This window comes from Ochlerotatus camptorhynchus, unplaced genomic scaffold, assembly GCF_037179485.1.
Source record: "Ochlerotatus camptorhynchus isolate MF236.1 unplaced genomic scaffold, CSIRO-AGI_Acam_v1.1 ptg000192l, whole genome shotgun sequence".
Classification (NCBI taxonomy): Eukaryota; Metazoa; Arthropoda; class Insecta; order Diptera; family Culicidae; genus Ochlerotatus; species Ochlerotatus camptorhynchus.
In genome coordinates this window covers 158,188-179,336 of record NW_027040682.1, presented here as the reverse complement: position 1 = coordinate 179,336, position 21,149 = coordinate 158,188, and the positions used below count along the sequence as shown (strand labels likewise).

At 38.0% G+C, this 21,149-nt stretch overlaps 1 protein-coding gene across 3 annotated transcripts in view; it reads left to right on the top strand.

Moving 5' to 3' along the window:
- The first annotated feature begins 816 nt into the window (after positions 1-816).
- The window catches only part of LOC135702389 (uncharacterized), a 42,237-nt gene continuing 21,904 nt past the window's right edge, over positions 817-21,149 (top strand). The window contains exon 1 of one of the 3 annotated variants that reach the window (XM_065223438.1): positions 817-1,018. The gene's annotated coding sequence lies outside the window, so the exon portion shown is untranslated. Of the gene's footprint in view, positions 1,019-1,936; positions 2,074-21,149 lie in introns of those variants that run through there. The other 2 variants (XM_065223436.1, XM_065223437.1) reach the window with 2 other exon arrangements.

Genomic DNA, 21,149 nt, shown 5'->3' with positions numbered 1-21,149 from the left:
ACAAATTAAAGATGATTTGTCTATGTATGGGGCACTAATATTGATGGATCGATAGGTAGGGTCCAGGTGTGTGGAAGCTGCTTCCCTGGCGTCGGTAGCATTGGTGATCAGCACGAAAAACAAGATTAACGGAAAACAAATCGAACGAAAAAAACCAAGTAACTGATACTCAATTATGCTAGTTCTGTTAAAACAGAACTGAGTTACTAGTGCTAGTTCTGTTAAAACAGAACTGAATTTGACATATATCTCCATTACTCTGAAGAGCGTAACTGTTAAAAATGGTTAGCGCCTTATGATTATGAGGTAAGGAACGCAATACTACCCCTGGCACAACCAATACAAATATTATCTCTATGCTGCAGGAACCAAGTATCAGACAAATGAAAGGCAAATAAGTGCATTTTGAATTCCTAACTAATAGCCAATGAAAAATTAAATTCCTTTTACAATCAATGCAAGCAAGAATTAAACTGATCACTCAACGGCAGTTTCATCGAGGATTTGGATTTTTTCTGCGCAAAAAATGGACTTACTCCGCTCTGTCTCTGTCCCCTTCAAATATCGATCACACATTCCTCCCCATTGGTGTTACTCTCACGAGGTCCACATCAGGCTGCGCAACTCGCACATAATCAAAACAAATTGTATCAAATCCACTTGGGGAATGACGATCACATTGGTGTACCACATAGATAGGCCTCGACGGCACGCGGCGCGTCGCCTTGTCATCGGCTTCAGCCAGCTGCACAACGCAAAGCTCCTGCCAGTCAACCATCGGATAGCCAACGGAACGCATTCAGCTCGATCGCACAGTAAGCATTGCGAGATCGCTTCTGACAGAGCCTAGTACCAAGCATCAATACTCGTTCCAAGTTCGCCCGGATTCTGGAATCGGCCGCAGCGTGCTCCAATCGACCCTCAATCCGGCGGTGGTGTGTTGTGCCAATATTGAACGACTGTCGTGGCAATTAACTACAATTCCGCGGTGTTTACGTGAGTGCGGAAACGGTCAACGGTACACAAATCAAACGAAAATAAACTTTTAATATATGCATATTAGCTTTCAACCGTAATTCCTTCGGCAGTGCGGCGTGGTACGCGTTTTCTTCGCCTATGGGTTCAAGAGATTCGAATTTGCGCGCACTAAAACGAGGCAGCGTGATTTCCCAACCAGCCCTAGCTAGTAGCGAAGCTAATGCAACCGGCCAACGACGCTGCTGCTGCTGCTGCGGCGCCGCCACGTGACCATAGTGTTGTGGTAGTCGCTTTTGGCGCGGTCGCGTAACTCTGTCGAAAAAAAAAGTCTACCCATAATGAAAACGAAAGTGAAGCTTAAGACGTCGTTGTCGTCATCGTTGAACGGCCTGTAGTAGGACGATGAAGACGGTGTCGATGCACAGTGGACAACGATCGATTGAAATGTGTCAAAATTACAGCATAAGAAACATGAATCTTTTTATAATTTCATCCACGATTCGTACATTGTGCATCGGTCCAGTATTGTCCAAATAAAAGAAAACAATCACTGAACAAAGCAGACTTTATACCCATGGGAGAGAGATTTCACCTCGTGGATAGTTACGCGCGCCCATCTCTAGATATTGTTGCTGGCAGTTGGAACCCGCGAGTGTGTTATAATCAAAACACAAGAAGAAAAAAAAATCTGCTCAACTCGACAACTCGCACGGCACTGCGCTGGAAGTTAAATTGAGTGATAAAAACACAAACGGTGACTTGCGACGAAGACGGCGAAACTTGTTTACCCCCACATGAGCGCGTGGACGACTCGCGGATGCTGACTTATAGGTGTGTCGGCCTCCGTAGTTGGCCACGGATGGTATGAAGCGCTGGCATGGTGCGGCCTTCCCAAGGCTCCTCCATCCGTCCAGGGCAGCACGCGTACGGGGCACCAGAGAGTGGTCGAAGATGTGAAAAATGTTAATCAGCGATCAGTGTCGGCTGGTAACTTCCAGCAGAAGGAAGTGCGTTTTCGCAGATCGATTAGATATTCGCGGGTCGTTTGACAATTGTGGTGCTGCTTCTGGGTTTCGGTATGAGCACATGCGTTAGGTGGTGATGTTTTCCTCGAAAGGTTTATGTGGAGACCAGAAGTGACCCAATGGCACTGACATAACGGTGACGGTGGTGAAGATAAACTTCGGATAGGCAAATAAGAAACGAACCCCTTGTGAGAATAGTGCAATAGTGTCAGTGTTGCATCAAGTGCTTCAGCAGCATTTACATAATTGGCTACAATATTGTCGGTTCCCATCAGCGGGACGGTACTTTGAATGAAGAAATTAAGTTAGATTAGGGGACGGCACGTGTATCGTTTTTCTTTGAAGTGGATTTTTGGTTTGGTTTGGATATGATGATTCTCTGTAGCAAAGTGTGTTACCAGCATGGTTATTTGTTGATGCTTGTTTTCTTTTTGTTTTGCTTTATCACAGACGTCAATAGGTTTATACAGTGGCTGATGTAATATTCCGGATGGGTTTAGTGCTCTTATTGACTGAATCACATAGCTCACTCACTCACTCGTGCATTCTGAGCACCCCACGTTGTGCTAACAAGAAGAATTTCCTTTCTGTGTGACTGATTACTTTTGTCTTGACTTTATTGGTATTAGCCTATTTATTTTGCTGTCTTGTTATGTTTTCGACCCATCCCTAGTGATAGGTTACAGCAGCAATTATAAAAAATAAGCAATCGACATCACACAATTCATTCTATATTAGTCTTCCAATAAAGAGCTGAACCAATACTGTCAGCGAGTTCAGCTACGTTACAAAAAACGGCACCACGGTCAAAAGGTGGTTCCCTCGTCGCTCGGATCTACTCAGAAACGATGCGAGGAGCCTGGATGATCCAGCATCGGTTCGTCTCCTGCTCAGGAAGTTGAACACTTCCTATAACAACTGCTATACAATAGAACAATTCATTTGAAGCAACTTTGGTCAAGAATTCAATTTTCTATCTCTAATCATTCACGTTGCTACTTTTTAATGAAAAGTTGGTTTTTTAAACATGATTTTTTCAAAACCTTCAAATGAAAATAACAACAAAAATCCACATAGTCCGTATTGCGTTGCGTTGCGTTGAGTGTGTAACGGAGTAATTCGTAGATTGCATACTGGCAACTTTCATGTATCATCTTTAACGTTCTTATTCTGATTGCTTAAGGAAAACTATAGCTCTCCAATTAAAGTTCAGAACAGGAAAAGCATGACAATTGCCATTGCCGGCCACGCCCATCTTCTCCGTTATGTGGAAAGGTAGGATATTGTTGATGTAAGATCTACTTAACGGGAGGCCAGTGACTCACCGACGCCCCCATAGATGCTACGGAGTTGCATAGTTTGGTAGGCGATGCTACCATAGTAATTGTTTTGTTCTCGAGGAACTTGAGAGTAAACCCACCCTACTCAGTAAGCAAAAGTGGCTAGCCAAGCTCCTAAATTTAAATTCCAATCATGTTTAAAATAAAATTAAACAAACAAAAAAGAGCCGTCTCACCCGAATGATCCAATTTACTCCAGCCATATGTGATAAAAACACTGATGCACTTTGGAGGGTCACTTGACCAGTTTTGAGGACTACTCAAAAAATTCCAAACTTCGTATTGATAAAAAAGCGGATTTTTCAAAAAAAAAATCCTACCAAAATATTTAACAACTTTGTTCCATCGGCAAAAAATGCGGGGTTTTGAAAAGTACTAAAAGTGCTTGGATCAAATGATTAACGGAAATCATTGAGTAACAATTAGTAACTCAAAACTATGTGGAGACATGACCACTCTTACTTTCTTATTAAAAACAAGTATTACACTTAAGCCATTAGAGATATAAAACTGTTTTCCTAGGCTAGATGCATCGAATAATGTTTCCTACAACTTTGTAATATAATAGTAAAAAATTTTATATTTAGATCTCACTAACGAAATACGTATGACATTCATGAAGAAACCATTTACTAATTGTTTGGGTACAAACATGTTTGTCATTCTAAATACAGTCTTGGGATCATTGTGCACTGGTAATATTCCAGGCGACGAGTTCCAGCGACTCTTCAACCTCGAGTCGAGCACCAAATAATCTGGTCCACAGTAGGATGCGTAAAACGGCTCAACTTTCCTAAGCAAATCTGACCCATTCAGCTCACTAATGTGAAACGGTTCCTTTGAACCACTCTTTGGCTCATTTTGAGATTAATGAAATACAGTAACTCTCCTATACTCGATCTCAGCCTTACTCGATATTCTCCCTATTTAGATGGAAATCCAGGCTAATTCAACCACTTTTCCCATACAAAGTTTCAAAATTTATAACAACAGTTCGAGAGCAACAACATGAAACACCTTGTAGGGCCCGAACTTATGATACGTCAAAACAATTAATAAAAAGTAGAAGGTTCTGTGTCCAGGGGCACGAATGGAAGCTTGACGTAGGACCGCTAGTGGTCGGAACAAATGTGAGGAGGATTTAGTTCTTTAATTGATCGATCATCTATTATCTTAACTTTTTCCGTTTTTGAATTATAGGCGTACCAAATTTGTAGTACTTTTTTCAAAGAGAAAGTTGATGAAGAGAATCGATCAAAATTACTTGCACTCCTGCTTCCAAGTTTGATTACAAGATTACAACTCTGGAGAGCATTTTGTATGGTCGTTGGGGGCGTGTGGTTCTGAATATGGACAAACAGGCACTGATCAGACCGGAGATACGTTGGACACCGCCACGGCAAACCAAACGAAGCATTGCGGTTATCACGAAGAACCTTGCGATGGCGCTTGGCTAAAGTCGCTATATTTATAGTCTGGCGGATAGAATTTCACTCTATCAAAAATCGGAATCAATTCAATATATTGTAGACCATCAATTGAAAAGGTACTATCAAATTTTGTAAACAACACGTTGATTATTCTTTCCTCGCCAATCGAAAGCAAATTACCAGCATTATCGGATAGGGGAAACTTTCCCCAAGCCAAAGATGGTGTTAGTTTGCGTAGGCGAGCCTTGAGTCACGAGAAAATGGTTTCCGAAGTTTTTATCGCAATAGCTGAAGTGCTCTTTCTGTTGTTGGTCGTTATTTGCTAGATTGGTTCCACTATTTGACAGCTCAATTGGTTCCCGAGATTATATGCGCCAGACTATGAATATAGAGACTCTACGCTTGGTGCCTTCTTTACCAAGACCTTTTCCTCCTTTGCTACGAACAGTCATTGTTGCTTGTTAGGTAGAAGAGTGCACTACCTAACCTGACACCACCTTCCTACTGCTGCTATTGCTGCTTCTGTTGATACTAGACAGCAGCCTCTAAGGAAGCTTTAGCGTGAAATTTCAAAGGCACAAATGTCAGGTTCCACAAAACATACAAATTTGAAATTGCTACTCTCTGTTTGTAGTAGCACAGCAAACAAGGAGTAGCAATTTCAAATTTGTATGTTTTGTGGAAGCTGACATTTGTGCCCTTAAAGTTTCACGCTAAGGCTTCCTTAGAGTATCACCTCAAATATTTTCAGAATAAAGCAGAATTTTGTGCAACCAAGTGGTACTCGATTATGACGACTGGGTTTGGGAAGAAAGTTTATTTCATGAAAACAGTGATAAAATTATCACTTTTTATTTGTACATTAGACAATGCTTGACATTAACACTTTTTCAATAGTTTCTTGTTGAAAATCATCAGTGCGTAGAAATATTTTTGATAGATTGGTGATAAAAATTATTGAAATTGGTCCATCGGCAACTGAGTTATTAATGTTCAAAATCTTTCATTATTTTGTTACATGTTCCACTTTCGGTTTTCACAAAGTGTACCCCATATAGAAATCACAGGCGTAGTTCTACGTCAAAACAAACTTCTCGTTCGGTGAGGTTTTTCAGGATCTAATTTTGAAAGCAACAAGGATTTTTGATGAACAAATGATGTTTTCTGACGTTTGTAGGTATCTTTTTTCCTTCATTAGAATGTACTTCTTTTGTGACAGTTGATGTATGTACGTAAGATACAGCACTGGACAGAATAAAGCACAAACGAAGTGACAGACGACTAACTGGCGAAGAAATCCATTAAAATAAATACAGTGAATAGAATTTTCTTGGAAGCTTGTGCCATCATCCACCAGATGGGTTAGTTTTTTTGTTTTGATTTGAACATAGTTGATTTTGTGTACAATGATTCTTTGACAGTGTGCAAAGAGTAATGTATCATTTTGTCATTTTTTATGCATTTCAGTTTTGAGTAGAGTGAAGGTGATAGAACCAAAACATTCTAATACATTTGGTGAAAATGCTAGTACAATCCAGTAGTAGTTGCCATGTGGTACAATCCAGTAGTAGTGGTGTTGCCATGTGGTACACTGAAAAATGGAAATAGCAGGTTAGTCACCAAAGTTTTCGAGCCGCTCCGTCTGTCACTTCGTTTGTGGAATAAAGTACGCACCCATTGCATAATGTTCAACTTGCAATATCTTTTTCAATACTAAGTATTTGCTTTGAAATTTGTGGGAAAATTGTTGTATTTTTAGTATGATCAACAGATCTTATACCATCACATCCTTTGAATGCATATTTATTTCGTATTATTGCATAATTGATGAAATCGCTTTTTATCTGCAGAACATAAAGTACAATAACACGACTATTTAATTCAGTGTATTGCTTTTGAATTGTATCCTATCCCTCCGATTGGAATGGAAACGTCAAAACATGTAATTTGTTATTGATTTGTCATAGCCCGGGACGGGACTTGACAATCGAGCTTCCCTCTCTTCTTAGTATGTTTTTTTTTAAGAATGCCCTTCGGAAAGTTGTGCGTGGTGTTTGACGGAGTTGAGCCGTTGACAATGATGCCAGGAATGTAAATATTTTAATTTTGATTTTATTTGGAGTTTCTACCGCAGTTTAGCAGCTTGTACATCATTTTTGCTCAACACAATAAAAACAACCATAAGCAAACAACAATATCCATCGTTTAAAACACGCAGTGCATTCAACTTTACAACTTTCCTCTCGCAAATATAAAAAATGAACAACGCCATTGACGTCAACATTGATTCCGGCATCACTTACAGCCAGATTGATGCGTTCCCTCTGTCCTTTTTATTCTACGATTGCTACTGTCAAATCGACCAATCAGAAACTGGCTCGGATTTGACAGCAAATTGGCTCGAAATCGCTACTCGATTGTCAAGTCCCGTCCCACGTCCTTTGCGCGATTCAAGCAGATAAAATGTAGAATAAACAAATTTTCGTCCAAAACCAACAACTTATCGTTACAGACCATCAAAAAGGTCTCTCAAATTGAGAAATTGTTCAAAAATTCAGCATAAGCTAAGGTTTAAAAAAAAAGTTTTAAAAGTAGTTTGGCCCAACGACGACCATTGATTCGAGAAGTCAACAGGTTTGGTTTCTTCGTTTTCAATATTCATTTAAGAATGATTATGGATTTTGGAGGATCAAGATTCTAAATTTTCCCCGAAAATATGTCGACAAGTCATTGGTGGTTTGGAAGAAGGTTAAATTAAGTTAAGTTTTCTTTATTATGGAGGCTTTCAACGTGAGGCTGGTTCGCCCCCGGCTTTGGAAGAAGCTTCTCTGGAGTAATGAGAGCAAGTTTGAGCTCTTTGGGCATAAACAGAGTACACTAGTTTGGGCAAAACCAGGAAAAAGACTAGAGAGACATCATTGAAGCTAACGGTGGTCATACACTGAACCAAAACATCCGCAATACTTCGAATGATTATTGCATTGCTCGAGCCCTTTAACAATATGCATTCGAATTTCCGATGATTTTCTTATGGTTGAATTCGTCGTCAGATGATGAACATCCATATGACTGTCATCCAAATACAGGATGATTTTCGTTTGAAAATTAGCTATAAAACATACGGCAGTCAGAGGACAAACATTTAAGAATAGTGTGACATGCAAGTGCTTTTAATTAGATTTATAATTTGATTATGTATAATTCAATACTGAATAGCCATAATAAGCCATTCCATTATGGATACAAAAAAAATTCGTGGTGGAGAAAACCTCCTCCACCACGAATTAGCCAAACATTGGTTTTCATCCTTTACCTTTGTTCGTAACAGCTCTGATAGCGATGCATATGCTTCCACCTTGTTTGTCAGCTCAGATCAGCAAATGACGTTCGATAGAATTATTTACATCATCGTTTTGAATGATTTGCGTTATGGGGCTGATCCAATACCATATGAATTTCCATTTAGTATGACAGTCATTCTGCAGAGAGCATTACGCATTTCAACTGAAGGCCCTATCCCTTCTCATTACAAGTTTCATCCAGTATTCGAGAGGAAAATCATCTGATTTCAAAACAACCGTCATCCGGTTGCAGCTATCATTCGAAAAAGCAATTTCGGTCTTTTGTTTTGAATGGTCTAAATGCTGAATTTATTGTAATCCATACTTTATTTTGTCCACTCAAAAATTGACAGTTTCCCAATAAATCTTGTTATCAAATATGTAACCACTTTCATGACCCGGAAAAAAGCATATTATGAAAGTAAATCTATAATCACAGACAAACAGATGTAACTCTTTGAAAAACTTGTTCTTGAAAACATAGTATCTCAAAACATATAACCTCAGTAACGACATCTCTCTGGCTTCTTGCGGAAAACAAGCTTGCTCGCTAACTCGTAAACAATATTGCATAAAATTTCTATAGAATATATAGAAACGTAAAAGTGATCTGATGCCAGCGCTGCGGCGAGTAGTTCGCGGAACTGATAATATTCAAATCAACCGTTAAATGCATGAACGAAGATACACTATTAAGAGTTACGTCTGTTTGTCTGTGCTATAATGCTAACTTCGTTCATACACTTCAAAAATCTGTCTGTAATAAATATTAAGAAAATCAAGAAAAATTTTTATCATCATAGGGGTAAAAGCGTCACCCTTATTTATTGCATAATGGCATATATATATAAGAAAAAGTGAATTTTAATAACAAAAAATGTCCTTGTTCAATGTTTGATCATCAAAAACAAAAGCTAATAAAAAATGGTTATTTTTGAAATCTTGTAAACTAAGGAAATTTAAAAATTGTCAAAAATCGTAGACCAACATCTTAAGCAACAAAAGAATTTAACTTATTGATGGCATGCATTTTCTTGTTGTTTTGGCACAGAAAATATTCTTGGGGACCTGGTTTTTTTAAATTATTTATTTCTTTTCCAAAAATCATGATGAGAATTTGTTGTTATTGTTTGGTCGTTTATAATGGCTCCTAAAGACAGTTGAGGATTGACTCCCTCCCATATATGTTTAAACATGTGGATAAAACGTTGAAAGTGTGCATTTATTGCCAACATTTAACAGGACACAGGACTATTTTGGAGTTTTCTAGCCATTTTGGGGATATCAATGTCATTAAAGTTAGTTTGGAAATTTTAATTTTGACTTTATTGTGTTTTTTTTGTTTTGCATCTCAATGACCATTATGAACGTTCTCGATTATGATGAGAATTGCCGTTTTTAAATTAAAATTTGAGTTGTCAGGCTGGTTTAGGGGATTTAACTTAATTTGGGCATTTTTCAACGCCAGTTAGCCATTAACTCCAGGCAAATTTTGGGATTTTGAAGCCATTTTTGACGTATTTTGGCGTATAAGTTTGAATGATTTTAATTTTTTTTTGAGGATACTCAGGATGTTTCAACGTTTTCAAAAAACAATTTTAGCATTAAATCCATTTTAAGTTTTTACTAGTTTGTAATTTTATGGCTTCTCATACGTTTATTTATTAATTTTTATTTTTGCAATACTATTCAGTAACATAAAACATTCGTCTTATAAAAATCGCTACATCTGTTTTCAGCGTAGAATATGCGTCACGTATTCTGATTCAAGTTGTTATAAATTCATTCTTAGTTTACTTTACATTAAATTCAATTACGTATTTTTTTCAAAAATGTATGTATAGTTAAAGTACTCAATACATCTCCTCCTAAAATCAAACAATTATTTTTCTAATATTAATTCGTTAGAAAGTAAATTCCAATTGCCTTTACTGAAATAGGACTTTCCATATCTCGATGTGTTGATACGCGGGAGTTTAAACTTCCTCGATCTATTGCTTCTAAGTGGCTCCAATTTATTGATCTAATAGCCGGGCTGATTAGTGCTAACAAAATTAAATAGAAACAAACAGCTTCTCATTTGGCTGAATTTTTCAAAGAGACAACCGATGAGTCGATGGTGCAAGCGTGAAACACTGGAGAATCGGCTTAAGTTGAAAACATAGCGTACGCAAGATTTAAGTGCTACTCGCAGTCTAGACAGAGCAAATGCCAAAACGTCGGATAATAGAAAGTCACACGCAATGCAGTGAGGAAATAGTAAGCTTTTAAACAATTTAATTTTGGTGTCGGTTCTAAAAAAAGGACAAGCAAGAATAAGTGTTCTTAAACCAGCGTATACTTTGCCACTGTGTTGCAAAATAGATTTGTCAAAGGAGACATTATCTTGAATTGTCACTCCAAGGCAAGTTGCTTGCTCTTTATTGTTAAACATTAAGGTGGGTTTCAATACAAAGTTTCCTCTGCCGCTGCTGATAAAAATTGCATGCGTTTTCTTTATGTTTAGGAACAACATGTTTTTAGGGGACCATTCGTAAACTCTTGCTTGATCTGCATTTATTTTGTCCGAGATTTCAGATGCGGAACTTTCTGAACAATCAAAGTATAATTGGACGTTATCAGCGAAGATATGAACTTTGCAATATTTTAGTATGCTGGGCAAGTCATTTATATACCTACATAGAAAATATAATTGGACCAGGATGGGCCAAGCCTTGGGGTAGCCCACACAGATAAAAATTCTGAATTTTAACAGTGATGTAAATATTCATTCTCGTGAACTTGTATTTCATTTCACGCAACCGAGTAACTTTTAAACAATGTTGTTTGCAACAATGCACAGTGGTCCAGAATGAAGATTTAGGTGGCATGATATGTTTTGAGTCTGAAATTGAAACTTTAGACTAAAAGTCTCTTCTACAAAGTTGTTCCTTATAGTTAGGCCCTCATTGCTATGACAATGAATTCTAGGATGGTTCTTATTATCATTAAAATAAAAAATCTAACTTTTTTGTTTGAATAAATTAAGGTATACATTCTTCGGCAAAGTTATAGCTGAGCTAATTTCAAGCAACTTTGTTACAAAAAACTTTTTTTGTATCTCTTAAATTGGCCGATTTAGAGCTATTTTCTTGAATTGAGTTAGGGTGGCTCTAAAAAACAGTTGTTTTGCTCTAGTTTTCTTTTTTCAAATTTCTCAGCAAAGGTGTCTTGAAATAACTTTTAGATCTTTAGAAGGTCCAAATTTTTTTCTGGACAAAGCTTGTCAATATCTTTCGCCGATCAAGAGCTATTGACCTTTTTATACTAAAAATATGCACTTTTCAAATGTTAATATCCCTGGTTGGGGCAAACAAAAAAAAAAGTTTTTTTTATGGCATTTGAAAGGGCGTATGTTATTCTCAATAAAATGAAAAAAAAAAATAATTGAGGTATGTTGTTTTTAAACTCGTATAAAATCAATGTGAATTTATTCATATTTTTTACTATATTTGGGTAAATCTTTGTGTCTCTTAAATTGGCAAATCTTTGTGTCTCTTAAATTGGCCGATTTAGAGCTTTTTTCTTGAATTGATGGGTGGCTCTAAAAAAACATTTGTTTTGCTTTAGTTTTCTTTTTTCAAATTTCTCTGCAAAGGGCGTATGTTATTCTCAATAATATGAAAAAAATTGAGGTATGTTATTTTTTAAACTCGTATAAAATCAATTTGAATTTATTCATATATTTTACTATATTTGGGTAGACCTTTCTTATTAGAAAAGATACAGACAACTAATTTCGCTATAAAACATTCGTCTTAAAGAGTTTTAAAAGTCTCTAGAAAATGAACTTTGTTATTTCAAGTTTCTCATGAAAGTCATCTTCTAAAGACTTTTAAAACTGTTTAAGACAAATGTTTTATAGCGAAATTTGCTGTCGGTATCTTTTCTAATAAAAAAGGTCTACCCAAATATAGTAAAATATATGAATAAATTCAAATTGATTTTATACGAGTTTAAAAAATAACATACCTCAAATTTTTTCATATTATTGAGCATAACATACGCCCTTTGCTGAGAAATTTGAAAAAAGAAAACTAAAGCAAAACAACTGTTTTTTAGAGCCACCCATCAATTCAAGAAAAAAGCTCTAAATCGGCCAATTTAAGAGACACAAAAAAGTTGTTTTGAACAAATTTTGCTTGGAATTAGCTTTGCCAAAGAATGTAAACCTTAATTTATTAAAAAAAGCTAGATTTTTTATTTCAATGATAATAGGAACCACCCTAGAATTCATTGTTATAACAATGAGGGCCTAACTATAAGGAACAACTTTGTGGAAGAGACTTTTAGTCTATAGTTTCAATTTCAGGCTCAAAACATATCATTCCACCTAAATCTGCATTCTGGACCACTGTGCAATGGGCTTTTGTATACAATATTTGCTACATTGCATGAAATGTCTCAGAACTTTACATGATATCTAATGTAAACTTATATGATATGCGACGCTCCATTTATGTGCATCATACTGAACAGAAATTTACATTACTTTTTCGACTGTGCAGGTCAGCCTTGGGGTACTCCCGATGAAATAGGAATGAAGGCAGAAAACAAATCGTTGTTGTAATCAATTTTTCAAATACGATTGGATTATGTTTTAACTAGTTCGTTTATTTACTAGGCTCAGTCGTGTGTGACACTGTGTGGAGTCAACAATCCGTAATTTTTCAATTAACATTTTAAACAGTAGTAATCTAGGTAAGTATTGGGTACCAATTACTCGTGGCGGGCTGGAGGTAAATGGGTAACAATTTTGATTGGAATGAGCTAGGTAGGAAACTGGTTTATGAAGCCTCCTTCTGATACTACTCTCGGACGGTTGACCAAATCCTGGCTGGCCACAAGCAGCACAGAAACAGGAGGATAATAAGACTGGGACACAATGGTTGGAAATTGTTTGGAAAAGAGGGGATGGTCACATCAAACTCTAACATCAGACAAACAAAGGAATTCGTAGATCACCTGCATGTTGGGAAGATCGCGGGTTCCCAATACATATCTTACTTCACGCCCAAGTAACATTTTACGTTTTATGAAGTACTACAAGGCTTCTATAAAACAACATTCATAAGACCCTGGTCAAGATAGCTTTACCTTTATTACATCCACTAAAACCTCATTAAGACTAGAATCTGTCTAGTTGGCCTACCCTGAGGAAGGTTATAAATAGTGTATTATCGAGACATTTCAAGAATGACTTGCTGTAAAAAGGTTATATGACGAATGCATCGAGAACCATTTTAAATCTTTATTAAAAATACAATAAAAGCCATTTGGCATCAATACTTGTGCCATTGACGATTACACACTACTGGCATCTGTTCAGCGTGGTGCCCACCACAGTGTACTCAACAGATGGCGGTAATGTTTTAGCGACGATGTTTTACAGTTTGAAATATTCAATGTGTTATGTGTGTTTGTCTGTGATTATTTGTTATGTTAATCATTGCTCCTAGCCAAGACAATTTGATGATTTTCGTAATCTCTATTTGTACTGTTCATTGATGAATTGATTGAACGGCGCCGGTGGTGTAGTGGTAAGCGCAGGCATACCAAAAGTACCGCCTCATGACAGTATTCCAACGGCTGTCGCTTTCTTTTCCCTACGACAGCCTTGAGATTGAGCTATAAGCGACAGCCCACAGTGAGGCTGTTATACGACATGCAACGTTGCCGTCTTGTGCAGTACACGACAGCTCGTTCTCAGTCATGTATTTTGTTCGTTCGGCTATGACAGCCTCGGATGGTCATTCGTAACGTTCCTCGTACATACAACAAGCAGTCCGTCGAACTGCCGATTCGTTGCTGCTGTCTTTGAAATTTTGTTTGTGTGTCGTAAGACTGCTACTACACTACCAGTGTGGCGCCGGAGCTCGTTCGGTGTTGCTATCACGTTCGTGCTGCCCATTGCAAAATGTTCATCCGATATTTTTTTAAAAACGCGCGGTCTCCGGCGAAAAATATAAGCCTACTCGACACCAACCTGACTTCTACCAAACCCCAACCCGATGTTGGCCCGACATTGACCCGACATAAATGCAAAATTGACCCGACATCGACCCGACATTTGGCCGACGTCGACCATAAATTGACCTTACATTGATCCGACATCGGGCCGACATATCTGTTCGGGATCATTCTTCTGGGTTTCTTCCATACTCCACTGCCGTATATCAATTGTATATAATGTCTCGTGACAGCCTTTTCGTGACAGCCACTTGGGTAAGCTGAGGGATGTCGTCGATTTGTGAAGGCTGTTATGACGACAGAAACATTGAGAACCTGGTCATAAAGAATTGTATAAATACAGCCCATTCGGTTCACTACGTTCCAAGCACGATGATTTTAGCAAAGCGGGTATAGATGCGACTGTTCTAATACAGCTTTCATTCGTTCGTGCGTGCGCTGTTGCCAATACACTTCGAATTCAGATCTGAACGTACGGTAGCAAGCGGCAGTAAAGCACACAAAGCAACAGTCAATTCAGGTATAAACAAACTGTCGTGAGCAGTGCTGTAAATTCTCAAAATCATTTGAACATTTTTGATGAAAATGAGAAAAGTAGCTATTCGCTATCAAAGGGGACCTCCTCCGAATGGGTGATATCAGTTGCTTAGTCATTTGACGAAGGCATGGATCATTCTCATTTGAGAAACGCTATATATCAATCAATTGAGTGTAACCTACACACCAACGGAGCTCTGGTCGACATTCCAGCGAAAAAGCTAATCCAACCTGACTTCTATCAAACCCCAACCCGATGTTGACCCAACATTGACCCGACATAAACCCAAAATTGACCCGACAACAACACGACATTTGGTCGACATCGACCTTGAATTAGCTTTACATTGATCCGACATCGGGTTGACTTGTCTGTTCGGGACCATTTTGCTAGATTTCTTCCATACTCCACTGTCGTATATCAAATGATAGTGAGTGACTCAATTGACAGTGATAATGAGCTTCGAATGAGAAAGGGGATCTTCAAATTATGGCCATGTGAGAATTCGTTTACACAGAATTGATTGAATGGTTGTATTGGTTCATCTTCAATCGAATGATATGAAAATTTACAGTACTGGTCGTGAGGAGGCTGTACTATTTGGAAGCCTGGGTAAGCGTGATTACCTCACACCCCAGCAGGCCTGGGTTCAATCCCAGTCGGCGCCGCCGGGATGTTCTGAGACATAACATCTCTGATCACGCCTTCCTTCGGATGGGAAGTAAAGCCGTTGGTCCCCGGTTCATGAGTTGATGGGTCGATAGGTAGGGTCCTGGTGTGGGAGCTGCCTTCCTGGCACGTCGGTAGCATTGATGCTCAGCACGGAAAACAAGATCGACGGAAAAAACAAACCGAAGGAAAAAAAAATTGATGAATTGATGAGAATAAAGTTATTTTTTAGGAAAAACATCTTGAAAAACGAAGATTGTAAAAAAGCCAATGGAATTATAACAATATGGCGATAGCATAAACAATAATTTTTCATAAGCCATTTGTGAAAAAGCTGTTTTGCTTTAATGAAATCGCTAACAAATGCACAACATTTTAATGCGGCTTTTATGAAGATAATTTACAGACTGGATTGTTTTTATCTGAAGTATTATGATGGCATTATTGTTGGCAAAGTTGCCTGGAAAAATTTAAATGTCAAAATTTGTTTATCTTTCGACAGTTTTGTTGTGCGATCATTGCAACGATGTTCTACTCCAGCGTTGGATCAACAAGCTCCGTGATATCCTTGATAAAGGCAATTCATCTAATGGAAGCAGTTACTCAGCAAGTGTATCTACATACGCAACTTGGAACAAGTGGAAGCTCAATCATTCCCGAATAGTTCTTCCGGAAGATGCGATGAAGTTTATGTGCGCTTGCTTGGAATTATTGGAACAGTTAACCTTTTCGCCGAATGAAGTCGTTGCTATAGTTCGGAAGACAGTCACTTTCCACCTGACGGACAGCTATTGAAGATTCCTGTCAGCAGTTTTCCGCAGTCTCAGTTTGGCACTGATACTATTCGGATCATCATCGCAACGTTATTTCTGGAGAAGGCTGCCATTGACAATATGCTGTGTATACCCATCAATTTTAAGCGCCTAGCTTGACGGCTTCCAGTGCCTCGTAAACCACACTCACTTCGCTCCTCTCAGTCGGCTGCTCTGTTGTTGTTGACCGATTTTGCTAAAATTATTACTTGATTATCCTTTGGCATTCCCTTGCGATTATGTGTTTAAAAGCCCCACTCGATTATGTTTTTCACTGGGCGAATCCATCTTTTTAATTTTATTTGTAATAGTGGGACGTTTTGTGATACACTTCATTGACACTAAAACGCATCAGTATATGCTTTTTGATCCCGTATACAACCGTTTGGTTGCTTTTATAATGATAAATCACCTTTATGGAGTGTTTTGTCGTGACATAAATAAGACAAATACCGAATGATTTACTGAACAGTTTTATAAAGGGATAGAGTGCTGCATTACATTCATTTTTAAAACCAGACATTTTCTGATTTTCTCGTCATCCTTTAAAAGGTTTTTACAACTGCATAAAGCTGAGCTACTAATCAAGAATGTTTTACACTTTTAAATGCTGTATTTAAACTCAAAAGATTGCTTATTGCCGTCCCTAGCAACACACTTGTCACTGAACAATTGTGGTTACTTGTGTGCAACCCGTTCCAGTCACAATCAAGTTGCAGCAACTTATTTCGATGGAAGTGTGCTGCTTGGGGTTATAAAACCACAATAAATCAGAGAGAAAATCAAAAGGCTGTTAAATTGTTCCTTGGGCAGAAGGGTTGCCTACCTCGGGCAACTAGGGTTTCTAATAGTCGTGCTCTCGAGGCGTCATTACCCGGACAATGCCAAACTGCGTGATCGATGTCATCATAACCGGTTCTGCACCTACATATATTGCTGTCAACGAGGTTTATTCTGTAGAGATGTGCGTCTAGCGAGTAGTGGTTGGATATAAGTCTTGACATCACCCCGACTTACATCCAGACCTTTGAACCACGCTCGAAGAAAAATTTAGAGTCATGGAATGTAACCACCGCCCAAGAGAATTACTTGTCCAATCGTTTAGCCAACTTAGAAGAGAACTCTGACGTCGAACTGAGACTATCCGAGAAGATGAAGTAATGGTCTATGAGCATGTCGGATTAATGTTGAAGCATGGTTTGACAAATTGAAATTTAGTCGATTTTTCCTTCTTATGACATTATGAGCAATAGAGTGAAAAACTTTCGAGGAGTATCTATATAACAGGCATGGCATTATCTAAGATAATACCAATATCGACGAAAACTTTTAACAATGTGGTTTTTGTGCTGTGTTGGTCGATACCCTGACTGGATATAATTGAGAAGTATATTAAGCTCAATATATAGACAGATTTGGATTAACATGATACATCGTATGGATAACACCAATCTCACTGACGATATTGAAGTAGAATTCATTCTCAGGAATGTGTTCGTTATGACTTTCAGTACTAAATTCATTCGATACATTCGAACTGCCAAAGCTCATAGCAAAGCTAACATTGATTTCATCAGAATCGAAGTCGTTCATCGAAGAAGAATTTGTTTTTCCAACACCCATTGACTTCACCCTTTTCCATAATTCTTAGGCAGGTAGTTTGAGATCGAGATGAACTGAGAAGTAATTTTTCTTCACATCACGGACTAACATGTTGACTTTGTTGTGTTTCCGTTTGAATAAATTATGGTCATTACTGAGTTTCGAGTTTTTCCACACTTTAAACGCTAAGTCACGATCAACCGTAGCATTACTGATTATGCTATTCAATGAGGAATGGTTTTTCTCATATGGATTTAAAGTACGAGCAGGAACCAAATGATCGTGTAGATTTGTTATGGCAGAGTTAATAAAAATACAAAAGATCTTTAGAAATTCGACCAATCAAATTAATTACAGGCATCTAACAATCCATCCACATTCATGGCGTTATAATCACAAAAAGAAATAATGTTGTTGCACTGGTCCATATTAATATCAAACGAAACAAAAATAAGATCGTGATTTGAAAACACCAGGACATCTATGTGATTAAACTATAAGAGTTTGGACTCATCATTAAAGAGCATTAGATCTAACTTATCCATTCCTATGAAAAAATATTGGTTGACACCCTAAACCAGATAGGTTAAAAGATGAACAAACGGACAATAATCTGGACGTTCTGGTAGATTTGTAATGAAATCTCATTCATTCATTTCGTTAAGCATTCGACTCATTAGTGCGATCTTCTGATTTGCTCATGACATGGAATTTAATTCCTTTTTAACATAAACCAAACTACTCCTCCTAATCTTCCCACTCTACCGTATCTAATGGGATGGTAACCGTTCATTAATAAAATGTTACTGTCTATTTTTTCATTTATCCAGGATTCGGAAATACAAACAACATCGACTTTTGCGATTGAAAGAATTTGACGTAACTCATCGAGCTTGCGGAACTTGCGAGCACTAATACTTTGGCTGTTAATATAATACACTGAAAGCTTCCCTAGAAGCAATGCCTATTTTAGTACAACTCCATAATCAAGTCAACTTATATTGGGTTCCTGGTCATTGCGGGATTGAGGGAAATGAAAGAGCTGATGCACGGGCCAGAGCCCTTTTGTGACTTATCGGCTGCATCTCTTAGAATGGAGCTAAAAGCGTGGGAATCTTCAAAAGTGGAGGAAAACTGGAAGAACACTTCTATTGCTAGGCAGTCGAAGCGATTCATTAATCCAAACATTTCTGTGACCCACAAAATCCTGGAACTTTCTAAGAAAGATCTTAGTATATATGGAGGTCTTATAATAGGTCATTGCCCGAGCCGTTATCACTTGAAGCTGTTTGGAAAACTTCAAAATGATGTATGTCGCTTATGTGTCATAGAAAAGGAAGACTCGGAACATTTGCTATGCCACTGTCCGGCAATTTTCAATAAAAGTCGTCAGTTCTTGGACAAGGGGCTGATAGAACCCTTCGACATTTGGAAAACATCTCCAGTACGGCAGTGCACTTTATTCGAAGTATAATGCCGTGCTGGGTTAATGCTATTAGTCAAACTATGGCGACCACCCCTAATAATAGTGATATGGCATCTTGATATAGCCAAAGAAAAAAAATGGGGAATATATCACAATAGATCAGAAAAAAATGGTCGCAGTGATGAAAATACCCGACAAGGAAAAAAAAGTACAACTCCGGCTAGACACACATTCGTTGAACCGTGATTGTTAGAATTGTTAGCCATAGACACGAGGGAACGCGAAAGCAATAAGGAGGAGAAAATATTTGAGTACTAAACTAAAACATACATATTGCAACATATCAACAAGAGGGTTTTTTGAATTAACGCAAAAAAATAAAAGTTACGCAAATAATTAATGAGTGGTAAATCACCACCTGTTAGTGAACGAGAAGTCGGAGCACCGTAGACTGATGAACGTCATCGGACGTTCAAACGACCCAAACTGTCAGCACTGTGCAATAGGAAACGAGACTTTGCAACATAAGTTTTGCGAGTAGCCTCGAGTTGCTGCAGCTTGGACACACATCCAGCGAAAATTGACGACGACGTTCGGCGGCTGGCAGAGGCTGAGCTTCGAAGATCTTGTCGGCCAATGTTGGGTAACATGACAAGACCGATAAGAAATTATATTTTAAAAACGTCCTTTAAGTACATACATCAACTTTGTTACTGTGAATGTTAATAATATAATCGATGTAAGCGAGCTAGATTTCATTTTGAGTCTAGAAGATTGACATATTTTTTTAAATATCTTCAATATGTTTTTTATTGCAAGACCTAAATAAATAATATTTTCCAAAAAAAAAACATAGCTTCTCACGTTCCGTCCTGTATCCAACAGAAGCAGTAACAGCAACATCAGCAATCCACTATGACTTTTAGGTAGGGAGATATGGGATAGAAAAGAACAGAAAGGAGTTTAGATGACCCTTCCCAAGTAACAATTATGGTTTTATGAGGGTTCTGTAGACTTGTAGAATGCTAGAAAACCTCGATAAAACCTGCGATGTTACTTGGGTTTGAATGTTTTCAGGCCATTTTTGCAAATTTTATGCTATTTTTGGACTGATTTGGTGTTTTTGCGCAATTTTCTCGTTTTCACTTGTTTGAATTTTACTTTTGCTATTTTTGCATTTTGGTGAAAGATCTTAGTTTGGATGCTTCTATGCTTTTGTTTTTAGATTTCAGGTAATCATGTAGCTTCGAAGCTTATTGTTTCTACTTTAAAGCCATTTTAGAGTCTATCTGTACATCTGTATTAAATATTGAAGGGTCGCAAGTGTATGGAATTTCTAAAAGTGGGTCACAGTCAACAAAAGTTTGAGAACCGCTGCTCAGCCCCCTTTTTGAATATCTTTTCCAATGTTCTATGAACCCCATGCACTTTTAACATGCACCAAAGTATACCATAAACATCCATCTTGGATCTCGGAGCGCCGAGAACAGTTGCAAATTATCATTAGACTATTCATCAACTCCGAAAATATTGTGTAATTTGCATATCGCTAGCAATATTCTCCAAACCAAACATTCACAAACGAAACAACAGCCCAGAAATCCATCAACCTCAGCATCCCCTCCCTAGACCGACGGCTTGGAAGCAACCCCCACGCTTCATCAACGGTAAACACATGCCACTCTCACGCCTTGCCACTGATGCTGCTAACTAACACTCACTACCTGTTTGGAGCCGCCTGCCGAAGGTGACATATCTGAGTATCGCGCAAACTTATCGCACTGCCATTCCGTTTCCAAGCGAGATTGATCTCGCGGTAAATGTCACTCCTCTTCAAACGATAACTTTCGATTGATGCCTTTGAAAGGCAGCATCCATCCGATTACCGAGTGGGGTTGGAATTTGTCACCGGAATTATAATATTTTTCGTATTGATTTAAATAACAAATATAGCTGAGTTATCTCTCTCAATGTCATCG